Source organism: Thalassophryne amazonica, chromosome 8 (assembly GCF_902500255.1).
Source record: "Thalassophryne amazonica chromosome 8, fThaAma1.1, whole genome shotgun sequence".
Lineage (NCBI taxonomy): Eukaryota > Metazoa > Chordata > Actinopteri > Batrachoidiformes > Batrachoididae > Thalassophryne > Thalassophryne amazonica.
The window spans coordinates 78084975-78102222 of NC_047110.1; positions in this window are offsets into that span (position 1 = coordinate 78084975).

Genomic DNA, 17248 nt, shown 5'->3' on the forward strand with positions numbered 1-17248 from the left:
ATGCCAGCGTCACATTCAAAAACAAAGTCTCTCTGTCCGCCCATCTATAAGTGGTGGCACTTATAACAACCATGGGACATACAGAGAGGACTATTGTTCAAACTAGCAGGCTATTTCAACTGTATATCACAATAAAAAGACTGAAACAGGGAAGGTGGAAAAGAAATAAGTCAAGCTCCATACTACAGCACACATGGCCTTTGCAACATCACTTGCCTGATTTCAGACATAAAGAGCCTCAAACATAACCTGGACAAAAATTAAACATTATTCGAAAAGCTGGTTTTGAAAAGTGTTGGTTTAATGAAGGAAACCATTCATTCATGATGTCCAAGTGGTTTTAGTGCACTTTTTTCAAGTGCAGAAGGTTCCCAGTTCAAGATCATACCTGCAATTCTCCATGTAATGTGAAGTTGCATCAGGAAGGGCATCCAGCATAAAACTTGTCCAAATCAACATGCAGATCCACCTCGGGTCTGCTGTGGCAACCCAGAATGAAAAACAAGACAGAAGATGAAGGGACTTAGATGCATTCATGAATATAAATGGGGGTTGAAGGGACAAATTTGTCCAGAAAAAGGGGAATTTTGCTGTGGCCCATTTACAGAGAGAGAACAATTATAACCCATTGTTGCTGGACACCAAAGTTAATAGTGTATTCAACAATATTTGTGGTGTAAGCACCTTTCACACCGGGCCTGAGTAGAGTTGCCTTGTATGCAGGAATGGCTGCGGAAATTGTGTGCAGGGGAAACAATACAAAAAAAAGCTGTGCACAGGAGGGAAAAGGTTGGCTTCATTATGCCATTTTTACAGACTGCCTGGACACGCAGATGGATCTGATACATTTGAAAAAGTCATAATACATTATTTCCAAGAGTTAATGGACTCCATTTAAACGTGCCACAATCATGAGAGAACTTGAAGAGAAAATGCCACAGAGCTGCAACAGGATATCACGCATGGAATCCGTCCATGAGGAGTGGACGTCGACATGTCCTCTCGCTAGCTATCAGTCCGGGAGAAGTTATACTGGACGTGGACATGTCCTCTCGCTGGCGATCGGTCCGCGAGCAGGGGTTAATGGACTGTATTTAACGTGCCGCAATCATGAGACAACTTGAGGAGGTGAAAGCGCCGCAGAGCTGCAGCTGGCGAGCCGTCTGTGAGGAGTGGATGTGGATGTATCCTCTCACTGGAGATCGGAACGTGGAAACTTGGTCGGATCGCTTCTTCTTCTGTTGTTTTGAAGCTTCACTGTCAGCAAAGTCCAGTGGAAGGAATAAAATCTAGCAATGTGGGTATGTACTGATAAAAAACCTAAAAGGTATTTTTTGCCCTGGGTAGGGTTGTGTACAATTGCAGAGGCATGGTAGACAGTAGCGCAGTGTTGTGTAGATTTGCGTGGAGCACTGTGCCCATGCTCTATGACAAAAGTCCGTGAAAACATGTTTTAAACATGTTTAATTTTTTGCGTCCACTTCATGAAGCCCTTTGCGTCCCTCATCGTATTGCCACTTGGGGCTACATAAACTCGCCGTAGGGCTGCATAAGCACAGCGTAATCTGTACGCGGCATTATGCAACTATGTTGGCCTGTTGTGAAAGGGGCTGCAGTCAAGTATCAGGATGCAAATACATGTACGATTTTACTTATACCATTATCGTTTCTGCCCATTGGTCTGATACTTTTTCATTCCCCATCAATTTTCTGTGTGGAAGGCCTACAGAGGTTTTCAGTTGTTTTCTTGGATGCTAGATGTAGAATTTAAATGTCATGACGCTGCACCTGAAATTATGTCACGAGCTTGCAATGTGGACTTGTCATAAAAACATGCCAGCACTGATAATGGGAACGGACAACGTCTGACCCATACAGGTAAGATAGATTGAAAAATTTTGAACAGATTCTCAATTGGATCCCCATCCCCATCCCAACACAAGAGCTAGTATAAAAATGTGTGTGCGTGTGTTAAAGGGGCCATCTTGTAATTACTTAATCCCTTAGTAACTCATGAATATTCTTCCAGTTAAATAAAATGAAACAAAATAAACAGCCTGGGGGCTACTTGTCTCTCAAGAGGAAAACAAAACAAAAAACATTATGGCACCTAGGTAACTGGCTTTTAGAGATTATGAGCCTATGCTGAGATGAGCTGTGCTGACAGTGAAAAGGCCAAAGGAGAGAGGAATTTACACTCAGACATAAATCATAGCAGGTCACTTAGTTCTATTTGAGCCAAACAGCATTAAAAAGAAACTTAAGTTTTCTCGGCATACAAAGGGACAGATCCAAGTCTGTCCACATCATACCATCACATTACTTTCCATAATTTGAGTCACACCGTCCCTGACTCACTTTTTACCTTCATGCAATGTTTCCATGAGAAAGGGCTAATTTTTGGCTTGGGTATCTCAACCCCTTTTAGTTCACAGGAAACACTGTTCTGCACTGAAATCGAGAGTAACAAAATAAGAATAATGCAGGTAACTAGTTAATAATGGAAAGTCACTTTATTTCATATTACCTTGTCATATAGTGCCTAAACACATAGGCCTTTAATATAATTTTAAATGATATCAAGTAATAAATAAATAAAATTCAGGTTTTTTTGGATAACCATTAAAAATTATGATTTTTAGACTGAATGTGAAAACATATCTACTGGTACACACCATTACAGTTAAAGAAAATACATAACAAGAAACCATGAACTAGAAAATGTCCCACCAAGTTCTGGGTAAAATTCTGCACCAGACAACCACAACACTAAAGTCATCTCGCACCTTGGGAACCTTTGAGTTACATCTGTGACAATTAATTGGTTATCAATTATTAAACTATCACCAACTATTTTGGTAATCTATTAAATAGAGTCTTCTTTTCAAATGTGTAAATAATTTCTGATTTCTACTTCTTAAATATGAATAATTCCTCTCTCTGTTCCTCCCTGACTGACAGTAAACCAAAATGTCTTGGCCTGATCCAAGCTGATTCCCAGACTTGTCATTTCTTAATGAAACACTATATAGTTAAATTCAGGTTTGATTGTTTGTTTTAGTCATGTCTGTGTGTGTACTCATTTCCTAAATGTCTAAATCCAGCTGGATGTAAACATGATGATTTACTTGTGTTATATTAACAGAGTATGAGTGTTTGTGAAATACATTTTTATCCCGTTTAGATCATGTTCTACAGAAGTATTTTCATGCTGAAATTAAGTTTTTTTTTTATATTACTGTAAAAGTGGGGTTTTTGCATGTGTTATAAAAACATTTTTAAGCACAAGGGTGTGTGTACTTATTGTACGACTGCCATGAAGCTTTTTCAGTACTGACCATATGCAGCGACCCATACCCTGTGCCTCAACTCATTATGGGCAAATACTTTTCTGTAATTTCATCTTGTGACAGAGTTAACGACTTGAATGTTTAAAATGATGTGGTGCAGGTACCAGGCTGAGACTGTGCTGATCCTCTGGGAGCAGACAAGCATGCACAGAAGAACCCTTTAGCAACCACCTGTCAGGAGTTATTCTGTAATACCCTACAGCTATTTCAAACCTAGTTAGCAGGCAGAATACGAGGTCTGTAAGAAAACTATCTGACCTTTTTATTTTTTAAAAAACTATATGGATTTGAATCATGTGCGCTTGCATCAGCCAAGCTTGAACCTTTGTGCGCATGTGTGAGTTTTTTCACACCTGTCGGTTGCGTCATTCGCTTGTGGGCAGGCTTTGAGTGAGCACTGGTCCACCCCCCTCGTCGGATTTTCATTGTCAGGAAAATGGTTGAGCGATTGGAGCAGCGCTGAATCAAATTTTTCCAGAAACTGAGAGAGACAGCCAGGTGGAAACCATTCGGAAGATTCAGACGGCTTTCGGTGAAGATACTCTGGGCGTCACACAGATTAAGGATCATTACAACCGGATTAAAGACAGCCCACACCGGCGGAGGGCGCGCCGCGCTCCGAGCGGCCATTGACAGGCTGAAACGACCAGATCATTTCCAAAGTGAAGGCTGTGTTGATCCGGGACGTTGTGTGACTACCAGAGAAATCGCAGAAAATGTGGACATCAGCATTCACATATTATAACTGTACTGCACATCAGCTCGGCTGAGACAACATTGCTTATTACATTATCAATGACCCAGCTGTATAGAAATGAATCTTCTTGTCTTTATCTTGGGTTTTTAGCAGATCAACATACTCAGTTTGTTCTGTACGAGGCTTGCCAATCTGATACAGTGCAAAAACCAACTATCCAATTACTGCAGTTTTTCTTGCAGAAAATTTAGGAAAAGGTCCTGAGAGTTTTCCTAAAATCCAACTCACAAAACATAAATATCTGTGCCACATGACCATACTGCGACCAACAGAACTGCAAAGTTATGTCAAATAGTGTATAAATGCTTGGCACAATAGTCATGAAGTCAAATAATTGAATAACTATGAATAAAAAAATTTCTCTGTGAAATTAAGAGTACAAAGTAGGGATGCACGACCCACAATTTTTCACTTCCGTTCCCGATACCTGAATTTGGATATCTGCTGATACAGATACTTATCCAATCCCAGAGCTCTGTTTGCTTTAACATTATTATTATCATCACTATTGTTGATTTGATATGAGAATTTTCTTAAAAAGGAGACTTGAAAGTTGAGCTACAATTTGCCAGAAGGTGTATCTAAGATGAAAGGCTAGATGTGATGTTTTGGTGAAAGAATTAAGTACTTTTATTTTTTATAGACTTAAAGAGAAAAGACATCACTGTCCCTCTCTCGCTTTCTCTCTCCCTCCGTCTCTCTCGCTGTTTTCATGCTGCGCAAACTTCGAACTTTTGGGAAACACTAAGTTTTTCAACTGTAAAATAAATGTATCATCAACGCTCACGTGCAAGATTTTAATGGAGACTTTTTCGCTTTCAGCGGACAGAATCTCTGTTCGCTGTCCTCCTCGGCTACACGCTGAGCTGGCTTTTCATAGCATTTTACAGCCTCGGGACAGTGAAGCAGTTAACTTTTTTGCACACATTTTCAGCAACAATCAGCTGGTTTTTCAGAAAATCCGTGCTCGACGAACAGACAATTTGAACCCGAGAACCGAGCAGAAATTTGCAGCTAACCACAACGAGAACACTGTGGAAGGGAGCTCTCTGAAACAGCCCAGCTTCAGTAAACCTCCCCCTCCCCTCCTCCCACTCAGCAGCAAACAAGCAGAGATCAAACAACAGCAGATGAGAGGATTCACAGTGGCTCTTCTCCGGTATCAGAAAATGTCGCGGGTTGGATCGGTATTTTCCGATACGTGATTTACGTACCGATCCAGGATCAGATCGGTCCCATCCCAAGTACAATCAGCCTGAATAAAGTGCTAAACTGATAGAACCATGAGAAGCATTGTACCACTCCTCATTATAAGTTTCCATGTTTTAGCATATACTATCCATAGTGATTGATATTCATCACAATATAGAATTTCAATACTGCCAGTTTTAAGAGTATACCGATATAAAAAGGAACCTGACTATACTAGCGGGTGCATTAGATAAAGGTTTGCCATTTATTTTTTCATTTTTGAGAATTACTTTATATAAGAGTATAAAATGCTACACAAATATTTAGAGCCCGGCCGATATAAGCCCTTTTCAAAGTACTCACTATCGGCCGAAATTTTGCCGACAGAATGCCGATAATTTCTCAAACAGAACAGTTACTGAAATAATGTTTGTGTCGGCAATGTAAAATGTCATTGCACCATTTGTCCAGTAGATGGAGCTCTGACTCCATTCAAATGAGAGCTGCTTATGCCCCTGCTTAAATGTGTTCATCACCGGCCCCCGTAGTTCGCCGTCACACTGCACTTATCGGCTGACAAAAGCATACAAGTAAGTTTATAAGGATGTTGTTTGTAATAACTTTGTGATTACATTCACCCCACATTTCTCCCGTTTCAGTTCAACTCAGTTTATGTAGTAATGTGTCAAATGTGCTTCATTGCGTTGGTCACGCTTTTTATTAAGCCCACGTTGTGTAGACCTTATTTCTAGCATGAAAAACTTTCGTTTACTGCTAAGAGGTTGAAACATTCAGATTCACTGGTTGTCTGGAAGGGTTCTGGGAATTACTGCCATTCGCTACTAACTCTCTGGGGCCGACGCCGTCGTATACGACGGCTGGGACCAAGCTTTACTAAATTGTAAATAACTTTTTAATGATATGAGATAGAAACGTACTTCTTTTTTGCTCAAAATATAACTCCGCAGACTTTCGATCCACTGTCGGCCATCTTGGTACTCCTCATAGAAGACGTGCGCAATGTGAGTGTCCAATCGGAATTGGTTCTCCGTCAGATGGTTTTCCAAAATACAATCGTAGGGCAGATTTACCTCACGTGATATGGCAAAGATCATTTTCAGGAGTGATATCTTACTAGCTGACCCGTTTGAATAGCCCCTAACTGCTCCAATTGCATTTTTTGAACTTGAAAATTCTTCTCTGTTATAAAGTTAATCAATATGAGGACAAAGCTTCAGCTTTTAGCTCATACCTTTATTGGTAAGGGTCCAAAAAAGAACATTTTATTCATTTAAAAAAATAATAACATCAGCTGATTATCGTCTATCAGCAAATCAGCCAATTTATTGATTATCGGCATTTTTTCATCCAAATATCGTTATCGGCCTCAAAAAATCCATATCGGTCGGGCTCTACAAATATTGTTATTACTGCAGCAGCAGTGTATGTCGAGGGCTTTTATTGTAAAAGGTATGGACGAGAGGTGTGTTTGATTCTCTTCAGTGTAGAAACACTTGGCAAATTTCTTTACACAATGAAGACTGTGTGCCTTTATTTTGTCATTTTTGGTGAAACAAATTTGTGAACAATTTCCTCAGGCTTGGAAGTGACAAGTTCCCTTTCACAGTGGCCTTTCATGCCCGTTCAAGTTAAAAACACTGACCTTTATTTCTGCTGTGTAACAGGCTCTTAGATCTGGTCAATATCAAGTATAAAAGCGCATCCAAAGTTTTTGCTAAGCTTATCCCAGTCGTCAATGCACATTTTTTTTTTTGAGATTTTTCAGCATCATCATTTTATTACCCAGCTCTAATCCTATCAGTTACAACAGACACACTATGGCACGTGTTAGTGTAGAATCCTGCTGGAATGTACATTCCTATCATATCATCATGTGGTGTGCAGACAGCTTGGGCACTAAGAAGAGACGTGAAACAACAAGTGTGTTAAGGGAATGGTGGCAATATGACGTGCTTACCTGAGCATGGCACACTGTGCGGGTGCCCCAGTGCTGAGGACCCAAACAACTGAAAAGGGATGCAACCTTCTATTTCCTCCATGTAGAAACAAAGTGGCACCTGGTGGCATTTGGGGCCCAACACGACAGGCCAATAGAGCAACCTACAAGCCATAATCTTATGACTTTCAAGACACATCTGGCCCTCAGTGAACCAGTTGGACACATGTTGCCTCAACTATTAACTCATGCCTTGCTGAGTACTACATCAGGCTGATTACTGTGGAGCATTTGTGTGTTACAGACTATTCTATATAATGCCTGAATAGTAGGGGTGCCGTTTAAAAAAAAAAAAAAAAAAAAAAAATCGATTCACATCCGAATCGCGATTCTTATTTATTACGATTCTGAATAGATCCAAAATGTCCAAGAATCAATTTTTAAAAAGCATTTTTTAAACATTCTTGCTTACTCGCTGCGTGTACTGTTTGTCAGGCAACGGATTCCATACTACAGCGCCCCTGCGAGGGGAGGGTCCGGCGTGCTTCAAACATTCATGAGCTGCAATTTAACATGGCGGACGAAGAGCTAATTCAGCCAGGACCGTCTTTGCTGAAGGCAAATGTTTAGGCGCATTTTGGATTTTATTATTTGCTGTGTAAGAAGGAGCTTGACATGACTTATGCAGTGTGCAAAATGAAAGGCAAGTACTATGGAAACACTTCAAATCTGCAAGCCCACATGCTACTCCATCACCTGGAGCTAAAAGAGGGGAGCAGTGGTATCTGCCGACTACTGACCAGCGCTTCGATAAACTGCCAGCCAACTCTGAACGAGCAAAGCAGATAAGTACATTTACATCTAGAATCGCTTGATTAACCCTGTAAAGCTGCACTTTCTTAAAATATAAACATTTTTTAAGTACCGTATTTTTCGGACTATAAGTCGCACTTTTTTACGTTTTGGCTGGGGGTGCGACCTATACTCCAGAGCGACTTATAAATAAAAAATATACCAGTAGATTCTCAATTAATTTACCTTAATAAAACTATTTTACATGACAGAGTCGCTCTATGTTTTAAAATGGCCACCGGAAACGGAAATGCAATGCATCATGGGCACTGTAGTATGGCGGCCGCCCTATAGGTCACGCTGGTCGCGATAACCAATCAGAGAACAGAACATTGGACGCGTATTCCTCACCTCACCCAGACAATGACTGTGAAACAGTGTGTGAAGCAGACGAACACGGTGCTTGCTGTTATTCTGGGAGGGTTAACAAAACAGCTTCAACCCTTGGATATCAATGTGAGCAGAGTGTTTAAGTTGACGCTGAGAGCTGTGTGGGAGCACTGGGTGAGCGACGGCGGAGGATTAGCGTCTGCACTTGGACAGAGCTGGCGTTGACACCACGGGGAGATCATGAGCTGCACATGTAGGTGCTGCACGAACATCGGCAGCTGACACCTGGTGTGTACTATGGTCCACAGCGGGTAATATGTTAGAAAAGAACTGTTCAGCGATGGTGCGGGTTATGGTTCAGCTCGCAATGTGGTCCGCAAAATACAAACATATCCGTAGGTAAAAATGCAGCTTACGAGAGGGCACTCAAGGCTTGTGTGACTGTTCCTGCGACTTCTGACTACCATAGAAAAATAAAAATTTCACCATTACTGATAACTAGGGATGGGTATCGAGAACCGGTTCCTTTCGGGTATCGTTAAGAAATGATTCGATCCACCGACATCAATAACCTTTTTACTTAACGATTCCCTTATCGGTCCTTCAGAGTGGCTGTTGTTTTGGGGGGTGTTTGTCAGGAAAATTATAATTTCTCTACCTTTTTACTTAACGATTCCCTTATCGGTTCTTCAGAGTGGCCGTTGTCTTGGGGGGTGTTTGTCAGGAAAATTATAATTTCTCTACCTTTTTACTTAACGATTCCCTTATCGGTTCTTCAGAGTGGCCGTTGTCTTGGGGGGTGTTTGTCAGGAAAATTATAATTTCTCTACATTGATTACAGACCTTGCAGCGGGTTTGTAATCAACTTTTCTGCAGCGCGGCTTTGCTTTGAACCTTGAAACAATCGAAGCAGTGATTCGCAGATCGAAGCAGTGCTTTGATCATTGCTTCGTTGATTAATTTTTTTCTTTCACTTTCCCTCGCTAAAACCCTAAAGAGCATATGACTGAGTATTATTTACCTTTTTTATGTTAAACTGACCTGTTATGGTCTTCTGAAACTGTTGATAGGTGTATTTTATAACAAAAACGGGACTAATGCTAACACATTAGCATGTCTATGGCATTTTCAATGTTAAAATTAGCATTCAGCAGTTGCAGCTGTCAAGCATTTGTTGTTGTAAAAGAGTCAAATGTATTACAAATTGTAATATTTTTTAAATTTATTTTTGTTTATATATTAATAATAATAGCAAGCACAACAATAATAGTAATAATAACTAATCTAATGATTATATACAATTTTAGAGAAAGAGACAAAAAGAACCTGAATAAAAACACAGAAAATATAAAACCAACTAACAATGAACATGCAAAAATACATACATACATACAGAAATAAATGTTTCCTGTGAACACCTAGTGACTCTTACACCTCCATTTCATCCCTGTCTTATTTAAGTTTAATGACTGTTTTGGTCAAACCATATTTTCAATGTGTTAATTTCTTCAGTGATTTCCTCCAGAACTATCTGCCAAGCTAGAAAACTGCTGCATCCTAGTAAGAGCGTAATACTATTGGAATGAATCTGAATAAGGAATGTTGTTTGTTTTTCCTCACTAAATGGATGCTGCACTCACTGCAGTTTATTGTCTGCAATAGTCCCAGGTTGCATTTCAGAGGTTCTAGAATTCAAACATTTTCGTGCACGTGGTGTTGGGGGGTAATTTTGGGTTTCAGCTTTTTTTGTTTTTCACAAAACACTTTCATCCCTGAATATGTGAAATCGTGAGTCACTTTTGTGCGGATTAAAGTTACTAACTGGGACTCCTGTCTTGTTGCGAGAAAGAAACGAGAATCATCCTCCGTTCTGTTGGCACAGCTCCAAACGCTGCGCGGCTTTCTGCCGAGTCAAGTTAGAATGATAGAATCCAGTTGGAATTAATAACTTCAAAGCGAAACACTGTTTTATTTTTATTTATGTCCAGAGATCAAGGATACAGTGACCAATTTCATATTTATTTACTTTAAGACTCAATGAAATACATAGAAAACCTGTAAAGCCTACTTTTAGTACAAAATTTACGAGGTATCGATAAGGGAATTGATAAGGAATCGGATCGATAAGCAGAATTGATAATGGCATCGATATTGATAAAATCTTATCAATACCCATCCCTACTTATAACTTAACAAGACAACGCAGACAGCCCGAAAAAATGCCACCAAAAAGAAAATCATACTCTGCAGATTACAAGTTGCGACTAGGGACGGGTATCGAGAACCGGTTCCTTTCGGGTATCGTTAAGAAATGATTCTTTCCACCGACATCAATAAGCTTTTTGCTTAACGATTCCGTTATCGGTCCTTCAGAGTGGCCATTGTTTTTGGGGGTGTTTGTCCGGAAAATGATCATTTTTCTCTACGTTGATTACAGACCCTGCAGCAGGTCCGTAATCAACTTTTCTGCAGCGCGGCTTTACCTTGAACCAATCAAAGCAGTGCTTCAATCTATTGCTTCGCTTACTCTTTTTTCTTTCGCTGTATCTTAATTTTCCCCCGCTAAAACCCTAAAGAGCATACGCCTGAGTATTATTTACCTTTTTTATGTTAAACCGACCTGTTATGGTCTTCTGAAACAGTTGATAGATGTATTTTATAACTTAAAAACGGGAGAGATGCTAATGCGTTAGCATGTCTATGGCATTTTCAATGTTAAAATTAGCATTAAGCAGTTGCAGCTGTCAGCACGTTCGGGTGTATTTTTCTGTATAATAAGCGTTTGTTGTCATAAAAGAGTCAAATGTATTATAAATTGTAATATTTTTAAATTTATTTTTGTTTATATATTAATAATCTAATGATTACAACCCCTGGCAAAAATTATGGAATCACCGGCCTCAGAGGATGTTCATTCAGTTGTTTAATTTTGTAGAAAAAAAGCAGATCACAGACATGACACAAAACTAAAGTCATTTCAAATGGCAACTTTCTGGCTTTAAGAAACACTATAAGAAATCAAGAAAAAAAGATAAGTCAGTAACGGTTACTTTTTTAGACCAAGCAGAGGAAAAAAAATATGGAATCACTCAATTCTGAGGAAAAAAATTATGGAATCACCCTGTAAATTTTCATCCCCCAAATTAACACCTGCATCAAATCAGATCTGCTCATTGACATTGACCCTATGCCATGACATTGACCCTATGTGTCTTTTTGCAAGGAATGTTTTTGTAGTTTTTGCTCTATGGCAAGATGCATTATCATCTTGAAAAATGATTTCATCATCCCCAAACATCCTTTCCAAAATAATCCTTTCCATTGTCCAAAATATCAACATAAACTTGTGCATTTATTGATGATGTAATGACAGCCATCTCCCCAGTGCCTTTACCTGACATGCAGCCCCATATCATCAATGACTGTGGAAATTTACATGTTCTCTTCAGGCAGTCATCTTTATAAATCTCATTGGAAAGGCACCAAACAAAAGTTCCAGCATCATCACCTTGCCCAATGCAGATTCGAGATTCATCACTGAATATGACTTTCATCCAGTCATCCACAGTCCACAATTGCTTTTCCTTAGCCCATTGTAACCTTGTTTTTTTCTGTTTAGGTGTTAATGATGCCTTTCATTTAGCTTTTCTGTATGTAAATCCCATTTCCTTTAGGCGGTTTCTTACAGTTCGGTCACAGACGTTGACTCCAGTTTCCTCCCATTCGTTCCTCATTTGTTTTGTTGTACATTTTTAGATTTTTGAGACATATTGCTTTACGTTTTCTGTCTTGATGCTTTGATGTCTTCCTTGGTCTACCAGTATGTTTGCCTTTAACAACCTTCCCATGTTTGTATTTGGTCCAGAGTTTAGACACAGCTGACTGTGAACAACCAACATCTTTTGCAACACTGCGTGATGATTTACTCTCTTTAAGAGTTTGATAATCCTCTCCTTTGTTTCAACTGACATCTCTCGTGTTGGAGCCATGATTCATGTCAGTCCACTTGGTGCAACAGCTCTCCAAGGTGTGTTCACTCCTTTTTAGATGCAGACTAACGAGCAGATCTGATATGACGCAGGTGTTAGTTTTGGGGATGAAAATTTACAGGGTGATTCCATAATTTATTCCTCAGAATTGAGTGATTCCATATTTTTTTCCTCTGCTTGGTCTAAAAAAGTAACCGTTACTGACTGCCACAATCTTTTTTTCTTGATTTCTTATAGTGTTTCTTAAAGCCAGAAAGTTGCCATTTGAAATGACTTTAGTTTTGTGTCATGTCTGTGATCTGCTTTTTTTTCTACAAAATTAAACAACTGAATGAACATCCTCCGAGGCCGGTGATTCCATAATTTTTACCAGGGGTTGTAGTTATTATATACAATTTTAGAGGGAGACAAAAAGAGCCTGAATAGAAACACAACAGAAAATATAAAACCAACTAACAATGAACATACATAAATAAATACATACAGAAATAAATGTTTCCTGTGAACACCTAGTGACTGTTACACCTCCACTTCATCCCTGTCTTATTTAAGTTTGTTTCAGTCAAACCATATTTTCAATATGTTAATTTCTTCAGTGATTTCCTCCAGAACTATCTGCCAAGCTAGAAAACTGCTGCATCCTTGTAAGAGCAGAATACTACTGGAATGCATTTGAATAAGGAAAGTTGTTTTGGGTTTTTTTCCTCACCAAAATGGATGCTGCACTCACTGCAGTTTATTGTCTGGAATAGTCCCAGATTGCATTTCACAGCTTCTAGAATTCGAACATTTTCGTGCAGGTGGTGTTGGGGGGTAATTTTGGGTTTCATCTTTTTTTTTGTTTTTCACCACTTTCATCCCTGAATATGTCAATCGTGAGTCACTTTTGTGCGGATTAAAGTTACTAACTGGGACTCCTGTCTTGTTGAGAGAAAGAAACAAGAATCGTCCTCCATTCTGTTCACGCAGCTCCAAATGCTGCGCGGCTCTCTGCCGAGTCAAGTTAGAATGATAGAGTCCAGTCGGAATTAATAACTTCAAAGCGAAACACCGTTTTATTTTTATTTATGTCCAGAGATCAAGGATACAGTGACCAATTTCATATTTATTTACTTTAACACTCAATGAAATACATAGAAAACCTGTAAAGCTTACTTTTAGCACAAAAATCACAAGAGGTATCGATAAGGAAATCGATAAGGAATCGGATCGATAAGCAGAATCGATAATGGCATCGATAGATAAAATCTTATCAATACCCATCCCTAGTTGCGACTGGTGAAATATGCATCCGAAAACGGTAGCCGTCACAATATTATCATCTGAACTTTTCATGTTAAGTTACCATACCTGTATGTCCATGCGACTTATAGTCTGGAAAATACGGTAATATAAATATTTCTCAGAGCTCTTTGAATCGAAAATCGATTCTGAATTGAATCGTCACCCCAAGAATCGGAATCAAATTGAATCGTAAGTTGTACGATTCACATCCCTACTGAATAGATCCTTGTCATTTAATTGGTGATTTGTATGTCACGTGACTATGGATTATTCATACCATTTGCCATTGTGTTCCACTTACTGGGCAAATGTGCTATTTAGCATGCAATTTTGGTACTGTACGATTCATGCTATTGCACGCTGTGACCACCGCGTGCACTCACACTAGCAGCGACGACGCTTAGCTTAAAAACAAGCCATCTGGAGGCATTTGCAGTAGCCTATACGATGGGACGCCTCTAGGTGAAGTGGAACCACTGTCGGTTGAAGAGCTCAACACATTTTTGTCACGATATTTCGCTGGACTGAAAAAGCAGATGGCAGTCTGTATCAAATGACAAGGATCTATTGTAGGTGTCATATAAAACAAATAATGAATGTTTTTTCATTGGTGCAATGATAAGAATATTTCATGAGGTGAAAGCTGGACATTTCATCTTTCACCTCATGAAATATGCCAAAAATATTGATTATTTGTATACAGTTTTCTACTAAAGAGAGAACAAACAATTTTAAAATGCCTGGAGTCAAAACAAACCGCACACAACCTCAGTTAGTTGACATTGCTGGGTCACTTCAGTTTGGACAGCACCTTTACATTTTGTACCATGTGTCAGGCAGCATCAAACCACATTCTTTCTCTTTCTCTCTGTGTGCATAAAGAAGTAGCCTCAGGCGATGGGAGTGATTTGCCTGACGCAGACTGGGGTTGTGACACAGCTTAAAAAAAAAAAAAAAAAAACACACACACAAACACACAACTAAGCTAATTTCGGAACTCTAGCAACTCGTCTTCATGTGTCCTCTACATTATCAACGTGCTAACATCCTACAAGTGCAGCAAAATGTAAAGTTTTTCACTTAAACTCCTCCTGTAGGTATCTATGTTAGCTTGGGAACTTTTAAAATAAGTTTGGCTCCGTGGAAAATTAAAACGAAGTACTCGTTTATTGTTTAGTAAGAAGGGGGGGAAAGTGCACTTTTTCAGCGCACCTTCAACTGTTAGCAAATTCGAGTTTGCAAGAGGGAAAATAAAAAAAAAATCACTGCCAAATCAAATACACACTCACCAAAATCTTGATTTAACAAATCCTGGAATCTCGTCTAGTTTACTTTCAGAAAAACTCCGAAGTTCTTCGCCGACAAATTTCTCCGATCCCACCAGAGCCCCCGTCCGCCCACATCGCTACGCCATAATGTCGAAGTGACAGTGTGGAGCTGGAAAAGTTGCCTCGTCTCGTCTGGAAAATCCCGCCCAGCCCAGCACTGGATTGGTCTGGAAGAATGAACCTTTTCCGTGCTGGGAGTCCAGACGCATTCACCATCACAAGGAAAAGGTGGGAGATAAGAGCTTCTGCCTGACGCAAACTTTGTTTCACGCTATTTATTTTTTTAAAGTGAGAACAATTAGACCTAAAATTACAAATTATAAATAAAGTAAAAAAATTTAAAAAATTCAAGCTTTTATATCTAATAATGAAACTATGCTTTTGTGTGTGAATATGAAGTAGCTTTCTTTTTTTTCTTGTTTGCTCCCATCCCAGATCTCTATCTCCATCTTCCATTGTCCTCTGCATCTTTCTCTGTCACAACCACCTGCACCTCCTCCCTCACGACATCCATAAACTAGAGGTGGGCGATATCGGGAATTTTGGTATTGATCCAATACCAAGTAAATACAAGCCCAGTATCGCCGATATCGATACCGATACTTTTTCATATTTAAACTTCATAGATCCAAAGGATCCAAAAGACCTAGGATAGAATTTTGCCAAACACTGTACGTGACAACAAAATACTTTATTATCACAATCAACATTTTTAAAAAATGTTCCTGCCAGAGAACTGCGCTCCTCCACTACAAACCGCCTAGCCATGCCCCCTGCTCGCACTAAGCGATCCCAGTCAAAACTGTTCTCTGTCATTGTCCCTCAGAACAAACTTCCAGAAGCAACAAGACTAGAAGCAACAAGACTAGAATCATCTCTCTCAACCTTCAAGAAGCAAGTAAAGACTCTCTCTTTCGTGACTATTTACTGCACTGATGCCTGAGCTAGCCCAGACCCGGGGTAGACTCTAAGGCATGTTGCGCATTGGGTTTGTGGGCGTGTGTGTACGTGTGTCTACTCTACTTAACCCTGTGTTAATGTACTTAAATTAAAAAAAAAAATTTAAAAAAAACAACCCCACTTGGCATTTGCACCTATTGTTCTGTATATTCCTGTGCACTTTTTATCTGCAAGTGTTATATGCTATGATTATGTTCTCGATTGTAAGCTGCTTTGGATAAAAGCGTCTGCCAAATGTAATGTAATGTAATGTAAAAAAAATCACTCAACACAACTTAAAACAAAATCTCCTGAGGTAGAGGGCTTGACAAACCACAATACAAGGGTGCGCTGCTCCGTGTTGTGTGATACAGCGCAGCGCTGCTCTTACAGACAGAGAGAGACTGATGAATCTGCGTGCGCAGCAGTCAGTGCATGCGGGAGAGAAAAAAAGCTTGAGTATCAATCTTTTTACACAAGGATCGTTCAATATCAATACCAGCGTTGGTATCAATATTATCGATATTAGGATCAATCCGCCCACCTCTACCATAACCCTCCTCTTTGGCCTCCTGCCTGGTTCCATTCTCATTATTCTTCTCCCTATATACCCTGGGTCCCTCCTCTGCACGTATAAACAATCTCAATCTTGCCCCTCTGACTTTGTCTCCAAACTGTCCCACCTGAGCTGTCTCTCTGATATGTTCATTCCTAATCCTGTCCATCCTCATCACTCCCAGAGAATCGCAACATCTCCAGCTCTGCCTCCTGTCTTTTTGTTAGCACTGCCGTCTCCAGGCCATACAACATACAATAGTGTTCAGAATAATAGTAGTGCTATGTGACTAAAAAGATAAATCCAGGTTTTGAGTATGTTTCTTATTGTTACATGGGAAACAAGGTACCAGTAGATTCAGTAGATTCTCACATATCCAACAAGACCAAGCATTCATGATATGCACACTCTTAAGGTTATGAAATTGGGCTATTAGTAAAAAAGTAGAAAAGGGGGTGTTCACAATAATAGTAGCATCTACTGTTGACGCTACAAAGTCAAAACTATTATGTTCAAACTGCTTTGTTAGCAATCCTGTGAATCACTAAACTAGTATTTACTTGTATAACCAGTTTTCATGATTTCTTCACATCTGCGAGGCATTAATTTTGTTGGCTTGGAACCAAGATTTTGCTCATTTACTAGTGTGCTTGGGGTCTTATTGTGAACACCCCATTTTCTACTTTTTTTTTACCAATAGCTCAATTTCATAGCC